Source organism: Pristiophorus japonicus, chromosome 11, assembly GCF_044704955.1.
Source record: "Pristiophorus japonicus isolate sPriJap1 chromosome 11, sPriJap1.hap1, whole genome shotgun sequence".
Lineage (NCBI taxonomy): Eukaryota > Metazoa > Chordata > Chondrichthyes > Pristiophoridae > Pristiophorus > Pristiophorus japonicus.
Genome location: NC_091987.1, coordinates 116,648,985 through 116,671,257, shown reverse-complemented (window position 1 = coordinate 116,671,257; position 22,273 = coordinate 116,648,985). Strand labels below are relative to the sequence as shown.

The following is a 22,273-nucleotide window of genomic DNA, read 5'->3' as shown; positions in this document are numbered from 1 at the left end:
TGCAGTCTAAGCCTCTCAGCCCAGGTCATTTCTCTATCCTCCGTGGATGAGAGCTGCACTCCTTCTCTTCCATTCCCAGGTCCTCATTCTAACTTGTGCTTAATTTTTTATTTTTTTTTGAAATTCGTAGCCAATCGTTCCAATTCTTTGTCAAATCACAAACGCCAGAGGTCACCTTGCACACGCCAAGGATCACTCTGCGCCAATGCTCTTAGCCAAAAGGCCTAGAGCCACTGCACCGTTCCTGGAAGTACTGCAATACCAGGTTCGTGCCATGGAGGTGGATGGGTCAGGTCCCCCACACACCTCCGTGGAGGTGGATGGGTCAAGCCACCCCACCCACCTCCTGTTTCCAAAAAAGCAAGCATATACCTTCCTGATCCAGGGAGAACCACCCGGAGGTCATGGTGGCTACTCCCCTGTCAGGTCAGTTACGCATGATCTTAGCCAAAAGGCCGAGAAGCTTCTAACTTGTGCTTAATTTTTTTTTTTTTTTTTTTATAAATTTGTAGCCAATCGTTCCAATTCTTTGTCAAATCACAAACGCCAGAGGTCACCTTGCACATGCCAAGGATCACTCTGCGCCAATGCTCTTAGCCAAAAGGCCTAGAGCCACTGCACCGTTCCTGGAAGTACTGCAATACCAGGTTCGTGCCATGGAGGTGGATGGGTCAAGCCACCCCACACACCTCCGTGGAGGTGGATGGGTCAAGCCACCCCACCTAACTTGTGCTTAATGCTTCATCCAATGGTGGTCCAACTTTTAGCCCCTCATGCAGGAGAGCAACACTAGCAGGATTGCTGCCATATAGATTTCTACCTAGTTCAAGACACAGTCTGTCTGCTTGCATTGATGAGCAATATAGTTAACCATTCCAATCGATTCAACCTCCAGAACAGAATTAATTTCTAAATGATCCCAAGTTCTAATCCTTCAACATCCAGATTTTAACATGAAAATCCAAGCTACTTTTTTTTTGAAAAGGCATTCTCCTTAAACATATGCAAAAACACTGGCCTTGAAATCCCGGCCTCCTTGGGTCCATACAGAGTGTGTACGGACCCGGGAAGGCATCGCAAAAGCCGTTTTTTGGCGCGCAATGCGCATGCACTGAAAACCAGCTTTCCCGATCTGTCAACCTCCAGTTTGACAGATCCTCCATATCCCAACAGCCAGGACATTCGCGTGGGCAAGATTGTGGTATTTGCCCAACTGTTGCCCAGCGAATGTCCTGAAAATTCTTGCGCCTGGTAAAAACAGGCGCATAGCCTACTTTTACTAGCGTAAGAGTTTTAAAACATACAAAAACATATAAAAATAACATTTAAAAAACACATTTTAATGTTATAAACCTTGTCCACTAAGGTAAGTTTATTTTAAAACATAACTGAAAAACTTTTTTAAAAATTGGAAAAATATATATTTTTTCTAAGACAGTTACCAACTTTAATTTAAATTGATGTTAAATATATGATTTTTTTCTGTTTTTTATTTGTGTTTGGGTGATTGGGAGGGTGTTTCTCAGTCATAATAATGAGAACTCCTACTGACGGAGTTCCCATTATTATGAATGAGAACATACTTTAGCTGGATTGGCTGCCCAGAGCCATGTGACTCCAGCTCCAGCATATGGACGTCCTGACGTGCACGTGCTCCGATGCGCAGGGAGAGGAGGCCTCAGAACCAGGATTGCTGGTGGGCACAGCAGGATAAGGTAGGTGTGCATCTTTTTAGCCATTTTCTGTCGAGCGCCCACGGGAAGCATAGGACTGGGATTTCAGGGCCACTATGTTTCACATCAGCTCAATGCTACCTATTAATTTCCTTCACCGATGCATCATCATCATCATCATAGGCAGTCCCTCGAAACGAGGATGACATGCTTCATGCCAAAAAGGGATGAGTTCACAGGTTTTTCAATGAAGGACCTAATATTCCAGATCCCGAACTACATCTTGAAAGGTGGAAGATGCATGTGCGTGAATTTTTTTAACGTGTGGTGGCCATTGCACACCAGCCACCACACGGGCTTAACAGAGCAAGGTCTTGGGCCAGTGGCAAGGATTAACCAAGACAACTGGAGACCAGCTCTGCTGCACGGACCTAGTGCGCACACAATCGCAGTGTGGGCTGCCCCGTGCTGCCCCTGGGCCCTCGCCTCTTCTGGGCCCCGAACTCTCACCTCTCCTGGGCTCCGATCACATCCCTCCACGAACTCTTGCTGATCCTTCGCCCTGACCTCGCCACTCCTGCTGTACCTGCCCGCAATGCAATCAGCCGTCTCCCTCCTGCAGCAGCACGCACTGCTCCCTGAAGTAGCATGCCGCCGTACACTGCTCCCTCTAATGGTCCCGGTCTTGCAGGCTGAGGGAGCAGCGTGAGGCGGCCCGGCCTGGAAATCACTGATGCACAACAGACACATTAAACAGTTCTCCCTGAAGTATGACCAGAATTGTGGTTCATTCTTAATTCAGTGAGGGTTGGGATACTGAACTTATAAAGAATAGATCATATTAACAGTTGATCTTCTGGTTAGAAGCGCCCTGACTGAGAGTGATAATGAGGTGCGCACACCCACAAATGGTTTGAATAGTTTTACCTCAGTGGTGGTTAGCACTTATTGTTGGGATTTATGTATTACAGTATTGCTGTCACCTGTACCTCCTGCTGCAGCCCAATCAAACTCTACTGCACCATTTTAATTATTTCAGGGACCATTGCATTTGGCTGGTCTATATTTTCTTTCTTTCAAGGTTTTAAATGCCTCTGCCCTGAAACTCATAAATTGACTCTTTTGATTGTGAGGTTCCAGATCTTAATCTTTATGTTTTTCTTGACCTAATTGCTGCTCATTATCTGCTGTACTTTCTTTTATCCCTGTAAATTAAATGTCAGTCAAACCAAAAATTGGTTTCAGTTCTGTGTCCAGGGCCTACGCGGGGCAGTGGAATGCAAAGGTTTTTCTTTACCTGCTGTCTCAATGGTCCAGGGCGAAGTAGCTGCTGTCATATATCCATTGTCAAGGGACATTAACCCTGAATCCTAAAATTAGTAAATGGCTGGCACTAATCTGTTAAAAAAGGATACTTGATTATTGAAACTTTGTCATTTCACAGGAAGATGGTGCTGGGGGACAGGGAAGAATGAGAAAGGAGTATGGGGGGAAAAACGGCCTTAGTTTGATGGGTTTTTACTCACAATAAAAGCAACAACTTTCATTTGTCTAGCAGTTGTAACATAGAAAAGAATCCCAAGGTGCTTCCAAGAAGCACAATCTGACAAAAATGAAAGTTGAGCCAAAAATAAAGATATTAGGAAGGGCAACTAAAAGCTTGATCAAAGAGGCGAGCTTTAGGGAGGATCTTAAAGGAGCATAGAAGTGGAGAGGTTTAAGGAATGAATTACAGAGCTTAGGTGGCTGAAGGCATGGTTGCCAATCATGGCACAAAGAGAGTGGGGTGCAAGAGGCCAGAATTGAAGGAATGCAGAATTCGAGGAGGGGTTAGGCAAGAAAATGTTACAGAGATAGGGAGGGTCAAGACTATAAAGGGATTTGAACATGAGAATGAGAATTTTAAATGTTATATGCTGTGGGATCAGCAGCCAATGTAGGTGAATGAGCAGGGTAGGATGCAAATAAGTTTTGGTTGAGTTGAATGCTATGGAGGGTGGAGGATGGGAAGCCAGCCAGAAGAGCATTGGAATAGTCGGAATCTGGAGATGACTCCATGAAAGGCATGAATGAGGTTTTCAGTTGCAGATGGGCCATGTTACAGAGGTGGAAGTAGGCGGCAAATGTATTTCAAAGTAGGCAAATGTGAGATCATCCTCTTTGGACCTAAAAAGGATAGAGCAGAGTACTTTCTAAATGGTGAAAAGCTAAAAACAGTGGAGGTTAGACCACTCCTGGAGGTTAGACCACTCCTGGGGTACTCTGAGCTGTTCTGGGTACCACACTTTAGGAAGGATATATTGGCCCTGAAGGGAGTGCAGCGTAGATTCACCAGAATGATATCTGGACTCCAAGGGTTAAATTATGAGGAGAGATTACACAAACTAGGGTTGTATTCCCTGGAATTTAGAAGGTTAAAGCGTGATTTGATTGAAGTTTTCAAGATATTAAGGGGAACTGTTAGGGTAGATAGAAAGAAACTATTTCTACCGGTTGGGGATGCTAGGACTAGGGGGAATATTCTAAAAATTAGAGCCAGACCTTTCAGGAGTGAAGCTGGGAAACACTTCTACACACAAAGGGTGGTAGATGTTTGAAACTTTCTTTTGCAAATGGCAGTTGATGCTAAGTCAATTGTTAATTTTAAATCTGGAATTGATATGTTTTTGTTAACCAAAGGTAGTAAGAGATGTAGAGTTAGCTCGTAGATTAGCCATGATCTCATTGAATGGCGGAACAGGCTCGAGGGGCTGAATGGCCGATTCCTGTTCCTATGTTCCTATCTGACACCGATTTGGGCAGTACTTCGGATTTCATACTGGATGCTACCACTGGTGCTGATCAATTCTACAATGTGCATGAGGTAATGGGCTTTGATTCTGGCCCTATTATACATTTTGAGATGTATAGATTGGCTCAATCTCAGGTAGCCAGAGAATGTATTTGATTAGCTTGTGCTAATTGATAAATTCAGATAGAGACACTATCCAACACAAGTAAAGACTGAATCAAATTTTTTTTTAATGGAATGAGATATTTTTGGTTGAACTTCAGCCCTACATCCTGATCTTTGGCCGCCCGATGTGAGTGTGGAGGTGGGGTGTAATGCAGAGGACCTTCATCTAGGCCTACTTCCGGGCCTGGCTAACTCGCCAATTCATAGGTCCAAGGTGGGCCCGGTCTTTGGGAAGGGTCACTCTGGCTGCCTGCCCTCTTCCACAGTCTTGTCCCTGCCTAGGTGGCCATAGAGAGGGAGCATGCAGTTACCAGTGGTGCAGCGACCGTTGGGCGCCACAGGAAATAGAGTGCCCAATATACGCCTGCAATAACCTTATGATGCCATTTCATAAGTTTCCATTTGATTCTGTGGATATCGGACTTTATGTTTCAGCTTGTTTATTAGTTGTTCCTCCTTAAAAGGTCAGTGTCTATTTTGAGGGATGCTTTGCAGTTTCTTGCACATGACTGCGCACCAGGAGCAGTGAAAGCTCATTTGCCTTTGCCTGCGTGAGAGAATAAACCACCTCCTCAGTCCCCAACACAGCTGCCACAGTGAAACCTGGAGAGAACAAATAGAGTGCGAAATTGCACAGGTTTGAATTTAAATGACACTCCCTGGAATGATACAATGTGGTCCTGTCACAAGGTGTCAAAAGCAGAAGCAGCAGCAAATGTGAATAGTATTCAGCTCTACTGACTGTGACCCGCATGCCTCAATCTCATTTCTGGTGGCTGCATAGCATGCTTTTGTTTGATCCGCACTGAATTAGCTGCATGGAATTGAGCTTCTGGGGTTTTAATTTTTTGAATGGTTCCCTCTCTAGCTGGGTTGATATCGACAGAGACAATGAGACTGTCACTGCAGCTTCATGAAATATGCACAGTCGAGAGAAGATTACCTGATCTTTCTGACAGTCACACTGCAGGATGCCATTACCCGCTGACTAGGATTAGCTGCATTTCGATCTGTTTTATCATGTCTGGAACATGATTTAATTTTGAAGTGCTCGCCCAGCTACGTTTGGCACGGCCTAGGATGGCATGAGGCAGATTATTTACGAGCCTGCAATGGTACGTTGTGCAGGCCTCCATTGATAGCCCTGCTGACACTCGGCTAATCCAGCCTGTAATTTATTGTAGTGTTGTCCCATAAACTCAATATGAGAAGATTACCACACACTACTGGCCATCCATGTGAAGGAATAGGCTCCTTGAACCTAACAGAAGCATTTAAATTTACAGCTCTTAGAATGACCTTGGGCTTCCCGTGAGGAGCAGGTGTGTCAATCTTCACTGGATTGTGCGAATAGGAAAAACCAACCAGGGAGTTATCGCTTTCCTGCTTCACACATCTGGGGCTAGACTTTTCCTAAAGCCCCTCACTGCCTGATTGCCACCCAGAAACACCGCTAATGTTCTGCAACTAACGCTGGAGAAAATTTACATAGTGAAGGTACAAAATATCGCCCGGCGAGAAAATAGATCTTGGCCCAATATTCTCGGCGGTTTCTCAGCAGTTAAAGCTGAAACTAGGTGAAACGGGTGGTTCCTACCGGAATGGACGGTAAGTACTTAAAATTTAATCCGAGGCTGCGGTTGGGCCTAGGGAGGGGAGAAAATTCAAAAAATATTTTTTCACTTAAACAAAAAATGAAAAGTTATAAACAATTCTCAAGACACTTTTTAATGTAATCGCCATTTTAGAATTTTAAAAATAATTTTTAAAAACCTTTAACTTATCTTTCTTTGCAGGGTACTCACCTATCATTCTGTTGTTTTGGCAGCTTTTCGTGGGTGGTTTCCTCGGTGGTGCGTATGGGCCCCCATTGAGGCAAAATTTAGATCCTGGCGGTTTTCTCAGCGGTGGGCGGTTTGCTTCCCAGCGGTCTTTTCAAAATGTGGGCGGAAATCTTAAAAAAAATAAAGAGGAAACTTTCACCGGGCGGTTTTTCATCAAAAAACAGCTGTACCACCGAGAAAACCGCCGAAAATGAAGGCGAAAGTCTAGCCCTAATTAGTAGTTCAGCCAAAGAAAGGCTCCAGGGCTATTCATAAAGGTGTCCCCAGGGGGCGCCAGTCAACTCCCTGACACAGGAAAATAGAATAGTTTTACGGAAGGGAAAAAAAGTGTAAAATTACAGAAATAATGTTAATCCAAAAAATAGTTCAAAAAATTTACTTTTTTTGATTTTTTTTTCCCTTGAAGTGAAATTAATTTCTTTCTCACATGAAATTTTAAAAATTCATAACAAAAAAAGCACAGTTGCAGAAAATGGCGCCCACTCTTCAATAGAGTGATATTGCCCCAGAAATTCCTCTGGGGGTCTTCCCGCGGGCATTTGCCTCCTCGCTGGATATTTTTTACAAATTTACCTGGTGGTCTAGGAGGCACCCTGATTTCTGATGGGGAGGCCTTCTCCTCCCACGCTGCGAAGCACGCTCCCGTGCAGAGGGTCCCAACGCAGAAGCTGCAGTCATGTGTGACTGCTCAGCCAATCAGGTAAGTATTTCACAGGTTCCCATTAATAGCACTGAGATGCACATAACTAAGAGTTCTCAGTGCTATTAATGGGAACAAATGCAATCACACACAATAAAAAAAAATAAAAAACAGACCACAGATATTTAAAATTAATTGAAATTAAAGTTATTATGTCTTATAAAAATAAAATATTTTCCCGATTTTTAAAAAAGTTTTTTTAATTATGGTTAAAAATAAACTTACCGTAGTGGGGATGTTTTTTAAGAATAAAATGTGTTTTTATAACTTTACTTTAAAATGTTTTTGTGTATTTTTAAACACTTGCGCCTGTAAAAGTAGGCTATACGCCTGCTTTTTCAGGCGCAAGATTTTTGAGGACATTTGCTGGGTAAGATATCCGTAAATATCGGAAATCTTGCCCTGTAAATGTTCTCGCTCCCAATCTGCGGATGATCTGTCAATCTAGAAACTTGACAGATCGGAAAAGCCGGTTTTCAGCGCATGCGCATTGCGTGCTGAAAACCGGCTTTTCCGATGCCTTCCCGGGTCCGTAGAAACTTCGTACGGACCCAGGACATCGGAATTCCAGCACCATTATATTTTAATTTTAAAAATAGAAAGAAAAAATTTGCCTTTATAAACACCTCTCGCAACTATGGGACATTCCAAAGCGCTTTACTTTTGATGTGTAGTCATTGTTATGTAGGCAAACGCAGCAGCCATATTGCACACAGCAAAGATCCCACAAACAGCAAGGGGATAATAAGCAGTTTTAATCTGTTTTTGATGGTGTTGGTTAAGGGATAAATGTTAGGTAAAACACAAGGAGAACTTTGCTGTCCTTCTTTGAATAGTGTCATTGGATTTTTGTTTAACCTTTCCCTGAATAAGCAGGCAGGGGCTTGGTTTAACATTTCATTTGAAGGACAGCATGTCTGAGAATGCAGCACTCTCTCAGTACTGCACTGAAGGATCAGCCGAGATTCGATTGTCAAGTCCTGTAGTGTAACTTCAACCCACAACCTTTGATTCAGAAGCAAGAGTCTGACCACTAAGCCAAACTGACATGTTGAGAGGAAAGCAGAATCCGCCAAACATTTTAGTTTAATATATAGCTGATCATTTTTGAAAATTATATTTTTAAAGTTATTCTAATAAAGAACATTTGTGGATGTGTCCCATACTTGTCTTTACTTGGACAATAACACATCAATTGGTTTTCACCCAATTACTTGAAATTCTGAGCTGATTGGTGGAAAGCCTAGTATGTTTGAGTTTTGTAGCTGTGTACATTTTCACTCTGATTCTGGTGTTGCAGTAAATAATGAAAGGAGCACACACGCAGATTGTAGCCTACTCTGGGTTTGTGGTAGATATAACTTGTTGGTGAATACCCAAAGGAGTGTTTTTTTCTGTGCCACAACACTAACAGGAATTAGACAGGTTGCCGCGAGACCACCAGGGATTAGAGACACGCTTCCCCATCATGCCATGCCAAGCTCCCCACTAAACCACCAACAATCAAATGGATGAGTTATTATAGTCCTCTCCTCTGCCTTAACCCCACCGGGCAATAATCAGACAATTACAATGACAGTGGCTTGGGCTTTCCCTCATTTACATGTCTTTAGAACGTTTAATTAAAAGAATCATGCAATAGTACGATGGAATATTGTATCCCTATGATTTTATAACTGTGAGTAGACAAATAGAGACAGGATTTATCCTGCACAACCCTGAAAGTCCGAAGCACACGTGAGTCCATGAATCCTAGGGGCCGGATTTTCGGCTAGAGGATTTTTTGGGCTGTAATGGTGGCGGGGTTTAAAGTTTGCGCCAGGAACTGGTTTGCGTTGGCAGCCACAAAATTTAGCAGATGGGCCCTGAGTGTGGAGCGGAGCACTAAGGGAGGCATTCCACACCTCTCTCAGGGTGCAAAGCCGGCTGAGCAACTGAAAATCTATTGCTAAAGAGCCGGCCTCGGACACAAAACTCGGACAAAAAGCGACACAAAACACACAAAAAATATTCCCAATACCTTGAGCACCCAACATTAAGATAAATCTCAAAAAGAAAAAGAAACCAAACAATCAGACTTACCTCATTCAATAATTTCTTCACTCACTGCCACCTGGACAGCTCTGACTGCCCGGTTTTCCAGGCGGTCCCACTGCGGCGCTATGGGGCACTACAGGATCAGCATCAATATAAAATCGAAGCGCAGTTGAAACCGGTGGCGTTGCACACCGGCTCGACGCTCCCTGGTGGTGCAGCTCAGCATCCCCGCAAAACTGGCAATAAATCTCCCGGCGGGGCGCTGGAAGCTGGCCACCCACCCGGAAATCATTCCCGCCGCCATTACCGCCCCTCCGGGGCGCAAACAGAGGCAGCAACATAGCGAAAATCCAGCCCAGTGTATTACACAATTGAGTTTGAAAAAAAATAATTTGTATCAAACATTTTTCTATGGATCCCCCAAAGGTCTTCCCTTTCATAAAATGTTCACAATAAAAATTGGGAAGTAGTTTGTTTTACAATCCAGCTGTGTATCCAGCTTGGCAGGAGCTTAGAGCAGGGTTGTACTCCATTAACACACTGTACTCATTCTTTTGTGTTGCATAAGGCCTGTTGAGTGTTCAGAGGAGTTCTAGAGCAGCCATATAACTTAAGGACGTTCTGTTCTGCACCAGTAATGAGTGTAACAGTGGATTTCTCGCTCTCTCATTACACTATTTCACTGACAATAACATTCACTGCTATGACGGCTTTTATTCTCATGGTGTTATAAAGCTCATCTGCTTTTTATTAATTAAATCTTCTTGTTCCTTCCAAACTGACGTGAAATGGTGGTGCAAGCTTTTAGAATGTGAGTTTTAAAACACATTGAGAATTGTACAGAGCCATTTAATTGCTGCCATTCTGGTCTCACTGGTGTGATAAGTCACACATTTTTATTCATAATTTATTCCTGTTTTCTTCCCTCCCTTCTGTAAGATAGCGCCTTTATTATTTGTTGTAACAGGGTTCTGAGCATGAGCACTCCGGGGGAGAAAAGCAAAAATAATAACAATAAAAATAACAGCTTAAAAAGATTGCAGGCAGAATGGGAGGAGAGGATGGACTGAAAGAAAACAAATAGAATGAAATGAGACTGGGAAAACAGAAAAAAGACAGAAAAAGAGCGCAGAGAGAGAGGGAGCAAAGGAACACTACACTGTAAAAAGGAAAAGAAAAACCGTAGCAAGGACAACTGAGAAATGCAAAAGGACTGAGAAGAGAAGCAATGCAAGAGCAAACGATTGATACATTTCAGAAACTAATCGTATTCCTCTTTGCATAAGTGAGAACAAGAGAAGGAAAATACAGCAAGAGTTTAATTGTTTTGTTTGTGCTCAGTCAGAACTTTTATAGGAGAATAGTCGTAAATAAAGGAATAGATGGGAAGGATGTGGCATGATATGGGTTTACCGACAATAAAAGACAATAACATAATATTTCCCTATATTACAACAGTGACTATACAAAAGTAGTGCATTTACTGCAAAGTGCTTTGGGATGTCCTAGGCTCATGAAAGGTGTTCTATAAATGCATATTCTTTATTTAATATGAGCACTTTAACTTACACAATGTCATTGTCTGCTACCATGTCCTCCAGAGCTGCTGCTGTCAGTCTCATCAATTCAAGCAAAGCATTCGACAAAATGAAGTCAGATTGTGTCAATGTAATAGCAACATGTAATCATCAAAATTGTTAATCTTCATGCAAACACATCGTCCAGCCATCAACGAATCATTCTAGAAATTTTGACAATTATTTCAATACAATGAAACAGGAGAGAGAAGTGGCGAATCCTGAAATGTTAATGTTTCCAGAACACCACACAGATTTAACATCCAGCAGTGTCATGTAAATGTGATGAATATTAAGAGGTCAGAGAAGCCCGAGGTTATGGCAATGAGTGACTGAATAAATGGTCAGCTTCTCGGAGCATACTCTAAAGTTCATTTATGTATCTGGATGTATTCAAATTGGCCCAGTTTAGACCGGTATAGATTCAGATGAACACACGGCTGTTATCGGGTTTGATTCAGGACAGAAAGAGTGACAACAGAACCTAGAAATGTGAAGAAGTTTGAAGTCAAAGGGCTGGTTCCAGGATCTTGTAATGGGGAGTCAAACAATCTCTTTGCGAATCCTGCAGGATGAAATCACCCCTCAAATCCTAATTTTGGAGGAAAAAACATGAATAGTACAAATCCAAAACAAAAATAAAATAAACTGCAGAGCAAGTCAATCAGCATCTGGAAACGTAAAATTGGCCTCACCTCGGGTGCTGGTTGAGCTGTTGTACATTGCCAGCACTTTCTATTTTTATTCCAAACTTTTGACTCCACAATCCAAAAGGGAAATTTTAGGTTAAAAGATTTGAATCTGATTTCCTTCAGCTTCTCACTCTGAATTACAAAGTATACAGTGCGCGAAACGGCCCTGAATTTCCATGGAAGTCGGCCCAGTCTCCTGGAGAAATTACGTTTTCGACCCTTTATGCCTTTTCCCAGTTCCTTTGAGCTCCCACCAAAGTACCATATCTGGCAGCCCCTCAGATGCCTGCTCGTGTAAGTGTCAGCACACAGGGCCAGGCTGCCCATGCATCTGTAGCGGTGGCACGGCCTGCTAAAGAGTCTTCCTGGGGCCCAGAGACAAGGGCCATCCTGGTCTCAAGAAGCCCATGTTACCACAGCGCAGCCAAGTACCATTGGCAAAGATTAGTGGGAAAGCGGGTTGTGCAGAGGACACAGAGAGGCTGCAAAGAGATTTAGATAGGTTAAGTGAATGGGCTAAGGTTTGGCAGATGGAATACAATGTTGGAAAATGTGAGGTCATCCACCTTGGAAAAAAAAACAGTAAAAGGGAATACTATTTGAATGGGGAGAAATTACAACATGCTGCGGTGCAGAGGGACCTGGGGGGTCCTTGTGCATGAATCCCAAAAAGTTAGTTTGCAGGTGCAGCAGGTAATCAGGAAGGCGAATGGAATGTTGGCCTTCATTGCGAGAGGGATGGAATACAAAAGCAGGGAGGTCCTGCTGCAACTGTACAGGGTATTGGTGAGGCTGCACCTGGAGTACTGCGTGCAGTTTTGGTCACCTTACTTAAGGAAGGATATACTAGCTTTGGAGGGGGTACAGAGATGATTCACTCGGCTGATTCCGGAGATGAGGGGGTTACCTTATGATGATAGATTGAGTAGACTGGGTCTTTACTCGTTGGAGTTCAGAAGGATGAAGGGTGATCTTATAGAAACATTCAAAATAATGAAAGGGATCGACAAGATAGAGGCAGAGAGGTTGTTTCCACTGGTCGGGGAGACTAGAACTAGGGTGCACAGCCTCAAAATACGGGGGAGCCAATTTAAAACCGAGTTGAGAAGGAATTTCTTCTCCCAGAGGGTTGTGAATCTGTGGAATTCTCTGCCCAAGGAAGCAGCTGAGGCTAGCTCATTGAATGTATTCAAGTCACAGATAGATAGATTTTTAACCAATAAGGGAATTAAGGGTTACGGGGAGCGGGCGGGTAAGTGGAGCTGAGTCCACGGCCAGATCAGCCATGATCTTGTTGAATGGCGGAGCAGGCTCGAGGGGCTAGATGGCCTACTCCTGTTCCTAATTCTTATGTTCTTATGTTCTCAGGTATCACCTTGGCCTGGCACCAGGATAGATTTAATAAAAACACAGGTTACCAGGGATAGGGATGGTTAAAAGGAAATACTTGCTGTTATTACGCATGCGCATAGTAAAACCATTTTGTGATCATGCAGTCCAGTGCTCTGAAATTATGCTGTTCTTTGTTTATTGTGTTTAAGACAATGTTTGGAGATCAATTTGCAATCAAATGACAGAATTCCTTCTATGCCCCCTTGCGGAACCATTGCTTCCTTAAACAAACCTGTTCTAAGACATTATTGAAGGACGTTAAGGTCTGTAGACTCTGGTGGAAGGGCACGTCCTAGTTGGTGGTATTCCCTGTTGTGTCATTAGATACTCTAATAATGACTCCACGAGGCAATGTGTTGTACTTGAACTGTAGTGACCTTAGTCCTTTATTTGATAACTCCAGAGTGAGCCTCACACCTGGTGGCCTGACTTTTATACTAAGCCAGGCACACCTGTACAGGTAACCTACAAGTCTCCCACTGCTGTGCCCTCTGGTGGCACACCTTGTGATAGTACCACAGTAGCCATGTAGGATACATGACATTCCCCTTTGGTGTGTCCTTATGCTATGTGACTATATTATTTATTTGCCTCCTGCTCCTGTTCTTCCTCCATCATAAGGACATATGTGGGAATGCCCCCCGTGAATACCATGATAAGGGCTCTGTGACAGAAGGGTGGGAAGAAAAAAATTCCCCTGCCTGAAACTGCTACAAGGCTGTCTGTAGAATGCTTTCTTTGCAGCACAACTGAGAAAATAATTTTCTAATTGCGTTAGTCAAAGTTGATGTTTTAAAGTTTGTGGACAATCAATTACTTCCTGCTTTGCCAAGTTATGCAGGTAACTTACTCTTTTTTCGACAGGCTTAGATCAGGTGTCATTCTGGCAGAGTTTCTGGGACAGCAGCCGTTACCCTTATTTTCCTGCCATGTCCATACGGTCACCACTTTTGGGGTGGGCATCTTCTCACAGAAGCCAATCCTCCCAGAATTTAGAGTGCATTTTAGAACAAGTAGAAGTCTAGCCTATCTGACTTACTCTCCAAATTCCAATTCCTTATGCCAGAACGGCATTATTTTTAGCCCCCAAAATATTGGAATTTGGAGTTCTATCTGTTTTGACCATTGTCCTCTAATTTTCATAATGGATAATGTTTTGTTACAGATCCTATAACTGGGAAATCCACAGTGACTTTTGAAAGCAGACGCGCTGAAGTGAGTTGCCTTAGATATTAACTTTGAAGCTTATCTTCAAACAGTTAATGAAAGTCACCCTATCCAGGTTTTGAATTCTATTCAGCTTACACTATAGATTAATGTGCTGCTCACGGAGCAATGGAATGTGCATTGAGGATCTCAGCTCACACAGCCTGATGGCACCAACTCCTTTTTCACTTGGGTTTACACAAATTATATATGGATTTTCCACTGTCTTAGCCTACCATATCCAACTTCCAACAACCATTGACTTTTAATAAAGTTTAATAAATTTAACGGCGCACATAGCTCGAATCGTACAACACAGGAGACCATTCGGTCCATCATGCCTATGAAAGAGCTAGCCAATTAGTCCCGTTCTTTCCACATAGACCTGCAAATTTTTCCTTTCAAGTGTACATCTAATTCCCTTTGGGACGTTACTACTGAATCTGCTTCCATTACCATTTCAGGCAGTGCATTCCAGATCACAACAACTCGCTGCGTAGAAAAAAATATCCTCATCTGCCCTCTGTTAACAGCTTCACAGTTGCTATCACACCAAGTATTTAAATATCAGGCCTCTTAAATTTTAGATGGAGTGTAAAAAGTTTCTAGATACAAGGGGGGATTCTATCCTTTGACTCTTGCAGACCCCGTTCAGTTGTTTTATATATTTTCAACAATTCGTCATTCTATAATTTATCTGAGGTACTCGTAACTCCCAATTTCACCAGCACCATCGATTCTATGACTGTTGTTGCGCTGTCTGAATGCTTGTCCAACATCAAGTTGAGAATGAGTCAGAAATTTCTCCTCCTCAGCATTGACAGAGACCGAAGCCGTCCTGTTTAGTTCCTGCCAGAAACTTCAAAGCTTAACCTTAACGTATACAAAAACTCTCTTTCAGCCAAAGGCACTGGATGGCGATCAGGGATGTCAATCCCACCTGATATTTATCCTCCGGTCCAGACATGAAGGGCAATTGTAGTTCCCTCCTGTTGTTTCCCAGCTGAGATCAGATAGCTCAGCTCGCAGCTGAGGCCTGAAGCTTGGCGATGAATCTGGAGCCTTCCTGATCTGTGTGACTGGTGCACTTACCAACTGAGCCACCATAGGTGTGGTAACTGAGATTTAAAAAAATATATTTAGTATTCAACACTGCCTCCACTGTATTGCTGCCATTTTATGTTTTCAATACTCTATTGTTTTGCCATTGTTTTGGTCTTGTCCTCCCCTCTATAGGGTTTGCCATGACACGCACTATTCAGAGCTTCTTCAATACTACTTTTAAGTTGACTGTATAACAGCCATTCCATGCCCTCTCTGCAATTTTCCTCCATCACAGTGAGGAAGCACTGCTCTGTGCCTTTTCTTCACATCTCGGCTGAGATTGAGAAGCCACCCTGTGCCCAACGCAAGGTATGAGCCATGCGCTGTCATTCGGTGGCACAGTAAATGAATGTGTTGACATGCCGCACCATTGAACTATATCTTTCCAGTACATGTTGTTTCATTTTGTGCTGGTCCCTTTTTTCAAATAAGAAGTAGACTTCAATAAACTAGAACAAAGTGAGAGTAGAAGTAAATCAATGAACTATTGAGGCCAAGATGAATAAATAAAGGAGGCAGGATAAACAGATTACTGCCTGGTTCATTCATTATATTCTTGCTGATGGCAATCCTGGATTAACATTTGCAGACTGTACACACGTTAAATGTTGGCAACTAGGCAGATAACTTTCCCCTTCATCGCTTGGGCAATTAACTAGTGGAACGAATCGTCTGACTGTTATATATATGGAAATGAAAATAACATTCTATAACAAGTGAGTGATCTGCTAGTGAAGGTGAAAATGACCCCCCGTTAGTGGGGAGATGCACGTGGCCAATGGAACAAGGCAATTCATTTCATCCAGAAGTATAATGAGTCAGGTTGAGGATAGAGTGGAGCCAGAGCTAGGAGATGTCGTATATTCAACTATCATTGTAACCCATGTATAAGCTGACCTAAATTGTACACCTTGAGAACATTGACCATAAAGGGGGTGAACTTGTGGGAGACACTCCTAACCTGGACTTTCAGGTATAAAAGGGGAAGCTCCACCCACCTTCATCACTTGAGGCCTTGGTAATAAAGATAACTGGTCACAGAGTGACCTTCTCTCAAGTATAGGCCTCGTGTGCATTTATACTGTATAGTAAGGATATATCATTGGCGATGAGAAACTGGGATTTAAACCACGCGAGCATGGCCACTAACAGCACAGGAGAGAGGTACTGTGTTGATGATGATTGGGACGACTTTATTGAGAGACTACAGCAAAGTTTTGTCACTAAGGAATGGTTGGGACAGGATTCGGCCGACAAACGCAGGGCTCATCTCCTGACGGATTGTGGATCCAGAATGTACTCCCTGATGAAGGACCTTCTAGTGCCAGAGAAGCCGGTGGACAAGACATTCGAAGAGCTCAGTAAATTGATCAGGGAACACCTTAAACCGGCGAGCAGCATGCACATGGCGAGACACCGGTTTTACACGCACCGGTGGCGAGAAGGGCAAAGCGTTTCAGACTTCGTGGCAGATCTCCGGCAACTGGCGAGCCTATGTAAGTTCCCAGATGCATGCAGAGTGGAGATGCTGCGAGACTTTTTTATTGAGGGCATCGGGCACGCTGGGGTTTTCAGGAAACTGATTGAGGCCAAAGACTTGACCTTGGAAGTGGCGGCTCTGATAGCCCAGACATTTATCTTTGGGGAGGAAGAGACCAGAATGATGTATGACAAAAATCTTGGCTCAAATGCGGCAAACGACCAGGGAGTCAACATTGTTAACGCGGCACACAGTTCTCTAGGCAGACAAGGGCAATCGGACATGCCCCAGCATGTAGTTGAACCGAAAGGGGGAATTTAACAGAGACAATGGCTAGCTGAATGCCGATTCATGCCATCGCAATGGGCAATGCGGCCAGTAATGGGGCCATCAACACCTTTTAATGGTGCACTTAAGGACAGTTACAGAGACAGTCAGAGACGATCGACTGGTAATGGACCTTTTGTTTCCAACTAGCTGGAGGTGTGGAGGCAAACAACCAGCCAGAGCTTGCAGGTATCAGCAATATACCTGTAGAAACTGCAACGTCAGCGGTCACTTGATGCATATGTGCAGGAAGCCTGCAGCCAGGTTGATGTACGAGGAGGACGGGCCCGATGTAAGCCGTACGAGGCCAAAGGAATACTGAGGGAAATCGCTGAAAGCTGAAGTTCAGCAAGTTCATGTGGAGCACATATACAGTTCATATACCAGGACGCCACCGATAATGATGAAAGTGTTCCTCAATGGCATCCCAGTATTAATGGAGCTAGACACGGGGGCCAGCCAGTCCCTGATGAGTATCAAACAGTTCGAAAGGTTGTGGGTGTCCAAGGCCAGGAGGCCAAAATTATTGCCGATTGACGCACAGCTACGGACATATACAAAGGAGATCATTCCGGTGCTAGGCAACGCCATGGTAGTCGTGACCCACAAAGATTCGGAGAACAGGTTGCCACTCTGGATTGTCCCGGGGGACGGTCCTGCACTACTGGGGAGGAGTTGGTTTGCTGTCATGAACTGGAAATGGGGTGATGTCAATGCAATTTCTTCTGTGGAGCGAGTATCATGCTCACATGTCGTAGACAAATTTGACTCATTATTTCAACCCAGCAATGGAACTTTCATGGGGGCGAAGGTAGTAATTCACATAAACCTGGACGCCAGGCCAGTATACCACAAGGCCAGAGTGGTTGCGTTCGTGATGTGGGAAAAGATAGAATGCGAATTAGACCGCCTGCTGAGGGAAGGCATTATCTCGCCAGTCGAATTCAGTGACTGGGCGAGCTCGATCGTGCTGGTGCTCAAGGCGGATGGGTCGGTCAGGATATGTGGCGATTACAAGGCCACCATCAATTGGGTGTCACTCCAAGACCAGTACCCGCTACCGAGAGCGGGGGACCTCTTTGCGATGCTATCCAGTGGCAAACTTTTTTCAAAATTGGACCTGACCTCAGCTTACATGACCCAGGAGCTGGCGAGTGAGTCAAAGAAGCTGACCACCATCATGACACACAAGGGGTTGTTTGAATATAACAGATGTCCGTTCGAGATTCATTCAGCCGCCACGATCTTTCAGCGAAATATGGAAATCCTCCTCAAGTCAATTCCAAGGACGGTGGTTTTTCAAGACAACATCCTCATCATGGGTCGCGACACTGAAGAACACCTCCACAACCTGGAGGAGGTGCTATGCAGACTGGACCGGGTAGGGCTGCGACTGAAAAAGACGAAGTGCGTCTTCTTAGCTCCAGAGGTAGAATTCCTGGGGAGGAGGGTAGCAGCAGACTGGGTCAGACCTACTGCATCCAAAACAGAAGCGATCCAGGGAGCAGCCAGACCCCATAACACGACGGAGCTGCGTTCGTTCCTGGGGCTCCTGAACTATTTTGGTAACTTTCTTCCCAAATTAAGCACACTGTTAGAGTCGCTACACGTGCACCTATGCAAAGGTTACAATTGGGTCTAGGGTGACAGCCAGGAAAGGGCTTTTGATAGAGCACACAATTTGTTATGCTCCAACAAACTGTTAACGTTATATGACCCGTGTCAGAAACTTGTTTTAACGTGCGATGCGTCATCTTATGGGGTCGGGTGTGTGTTGCAGCATGTGAATGCCAATAGTCAGTTACAGCTGGTAGCTAATACTCCAGAAGTCTGTCCCAGGCAGAAAGGGGCTGCGGGATGGTAGAAAAGGAAGCGCTAGCATGTGTAAATGCAGTAAAAAAAAATGCACCAGTACCTGTTTGGCAGGAAATTTGAGCTGGAGACAGGTCACAAACCCCGAACGCCCCTTTTGGCCGACAACAAGGCCATAAATGCGAATGCATCAGCCCGCATACAGAGGTGGATGCTCACATTAGCCGCCTAGGACTACATAATTCGGCACAGACCGGGCACTGAAAATTGTGCCGATGCACTCAGCAGGCTCCCACTAGCCACTGCTGAGGGGGCAACTGAGCATGATGCTGAGATGGTCATGGCTGTTGAAGCTTTCGAAAGCGAAGGCTCACCTGTGACAGCCCGTCAGATTAAAATCTGGACGAATAAAGACCCGCTACTGTCTTTAGTTAAGAAATGTGTCCTGAGAACAGCCAGTTGTCGTGGTGCACATTGGTACCAACGACATAGGTAAAAAAAGGGATGAGGTCCTACGAAAAGAATTTAAGGAGCTAGGAGCTAAATTAAAAAGTAGGACCTCAAAAGTAGTAATCTCGGGATTGCTACCAGTGCCACGTGCTAGTCAGAGTAGGAATCGCAGGATAGCGCAGATGAATACATGGCTTGAGCAGTGGTGCAGCAGGGAGGGATTCAAATTCTTGGGGCATTGGAACCGGTTCTGGGGGAGGTGGGACCAGTACAAACCGGATGGTCTGCACCTGGGCAGGTCCGGAACCAATGTCCTAGGGGGAGTGTTTGCTAGTGCTGTTGGGGAGGAGTTAAACTAATATTGCAGGGGGATGGGAACCTATACAGGGAGACAGAGGGAGACAAAAAGGAAGCAAAAGCAAAAGACAGAAAGGAGATGAGGAAAAGTGGAGGGCAGAGAAACCCAAGGCAAAGAACAAAAAGGGCCACTGTACAGCAAAATTCTAAAAGGACAAAGGGTGTTAAAAAAACAAGCCTGAAGGCTTTGTGTCTTAATGCAAGGAGTATCCGCAATAAGGTGGATGAATTAATTGTGCAAATAGATGTTAACAAATATGATGTGATTGGGATTACGGAGACGTGGCTCCAGGATGATCAGGGCTGGGAACTCAACATCCAGGGGTATTCAACATTCAGGAAGGATAGAATAAAAGGAAAAGGAGGTGGGGTAGCATTACTGGTTAAAGAGGAGATTAATGCAATAGTTAGGAAAGACATTAGCTTGGATGATGTGGAATCTATATGGGTGGAGCTGCAGAACACTAAAGGGCAAAAATCGTTAGTGGGAGTTGTGTACAGACCTCCAAACAGTAGTAGTGATGTTGGGGAGGGCATCAAACAGGAAATTAGGAGTGCATGCAATAAAGGTGCAGCAGTTATAATGGGTGACTTTAATATGCACATAGATTGGGCTAGCCAAACTGGAAGCAATACGGTGGAGGAGGATTTCCTGGAATGCATAAGGGATGGTTTTCTAGACCAATATGTCGAGGAACCAACTAGGGGGGAGGCCATCTTAGACTGGGTGTTGTGTAATGAGAGAGGATTAATTAGCAATCTCATTGTGCGAGGCCCCTTGGGGAAGAGTGACCATAATATGGTGGAATTCTGCATTAGGATGGAGAATGAAACAGTTAATTCAGAGACCATGGTCCAGAACTTAAAGAAGGGTAACTTTGAAGGTATGAGGCATGAATTGGCTAAGATAGATTGGCTAATGATACTTAAGGGGTTGACTGTGGATGGGCAATGGCAGACATTTAGAGAACGCATGGATGAATTACAACAATTGTACATTCCTGTCTGGCGTAAAAATAAAAAAGGGAAGGTGGCTCAACCGTGGCTATCTAGGGAAATCAGGGATAGTATTAAAGCCAAGGAAGTGGCATACAAATTGGCCAGAAATAGCAGCGAACCTGAGGACTGGGAGAAATTTAGAACTCAGCAGAGGAGGACAAAGGGTTTGATTAGGGCAGGGAAAATGGAGTACGAGAAGAAGCTTGCAGGGAACATTAAGGCGGATTGCAAAAGTTTCTATAGGTATGTAAAGAGAAAGAGGTTAGTAAAAACAAACGTAGGTCCCCTGCAGTCAGAATCAGGGGAAGTCATAACGGGGAACAAAGAAATGGCAGACCAATTGAACAAGTACTTTGGTTCAGTATTCACTAAGGAGGACACAAACAACCTTCCGGATATAAAAGTGGTCAGAGGGTCTATTAAAGAGGAGGAACTGAGGGAAATCTTTATTAGTCGGGAAATTGTGTTGGGGAAATTGATGGGATTGAAGGCCGATAAATCCCCAGGGCCTGATGGACTGCATCCCAGAGTACTTAAGGAGGTGGCCTTGGAAATAGCGGATGCATTGACAGTCATTTTCCAACATTCCATTGACTCTGGATCAGTTCCTATCGAGTGGAGGGTAGCCAATGTAACCCCACTTTTTAAAAAAGGAGGGAGAGAGAAAGCAGGGAATTATAGACCGGTCAGCCTGACCTCAGTAGTGGGTAAAATGATGGAATCAATTATTAAGGATGTCATAGCAGCGCATTTTGAAAATGGTGACATGATAGGTCCAAGTCAGCATGGATTTGTAAAAGGGAGATCATGCTTGACAAATCTTCTGGAATTTTTTGAGGATGTTTCCAATAAAGTGGACAAAGGAGTACCAGTTGATGTGGTGTATTTGGACTTTCAGAAGGCTTTCGACAAGGTCCCACACAGGAGATTAATGTGCAAAGTTAAAGCACATGGGATTGGGGGTAGTGTGCTGACGTGGATTGAGAACTGGTTGTCAGACAGGAAGCAAAGAGTAGGAGTAAATGGGTACTTTTCGGAATGGCAGGCAGTGACTAGTGGGGTACCGCAGGGTTCTGTGCTGGGGCCCCAGCTGTTTACATTATACATTAATGATTTAGACGAAGGGATTAAATGTAGTATCTCCAAATTTGCGGATGACACTAAGTTGGGTGGCAGTGTGAGCTGCGAGGAGGATGCTATGAGGCTACAGAGTGACTTGGATAGGTTAGGTGAGTGGGCAAATGCGTGGCAGATGAAGTATAATGTGGATAAATGTGAGGTTATCCACTTTGGTGGTAAAAACAGAGAGACAGACTATTATCTGAATGGTGACAGATTAGGAAAAGGGAAGGTGCAACGAGACCTGGGTGTCATGGTACATCAGTCATTGAAGGTTGGCATGCAGGTACAGCAGGCGGTTAAGAAAGCAAATGGCATGTTGGCCTTCATTGCGAGGGGATTTGAGTACAGGGGCAGGGAGGTGTTGCTACAGTTGTACAGGGCCTTGGTGAGGCCACACCTGGAGTATTGTGTACAGTTTTGGTCTCCTAACTTGAGGAAGGACATACTTGCTGTTGAGGGAGTGCAGCGAAGATTCACCAGACTGATTCCCGGGATGGTGGGACTGACCTATCAAGAAAGACTGAATCAACTGGGCTTGTATTCAC

General features: G+C 44.2%; 1 pseudogene; it reads right to left on the bottom strand.

The window, feature by feature from the left end:
* Nucleotides 1-228: 228 nt before the first annotated feature.
* On the bottom strand, nt 229-467 carry LOC139276574 (U2 spliceosomal RNA; annotated as a pseudogene).
* Nucleotides 468-22,273: the final 21,806 nt, after the last annotated feature.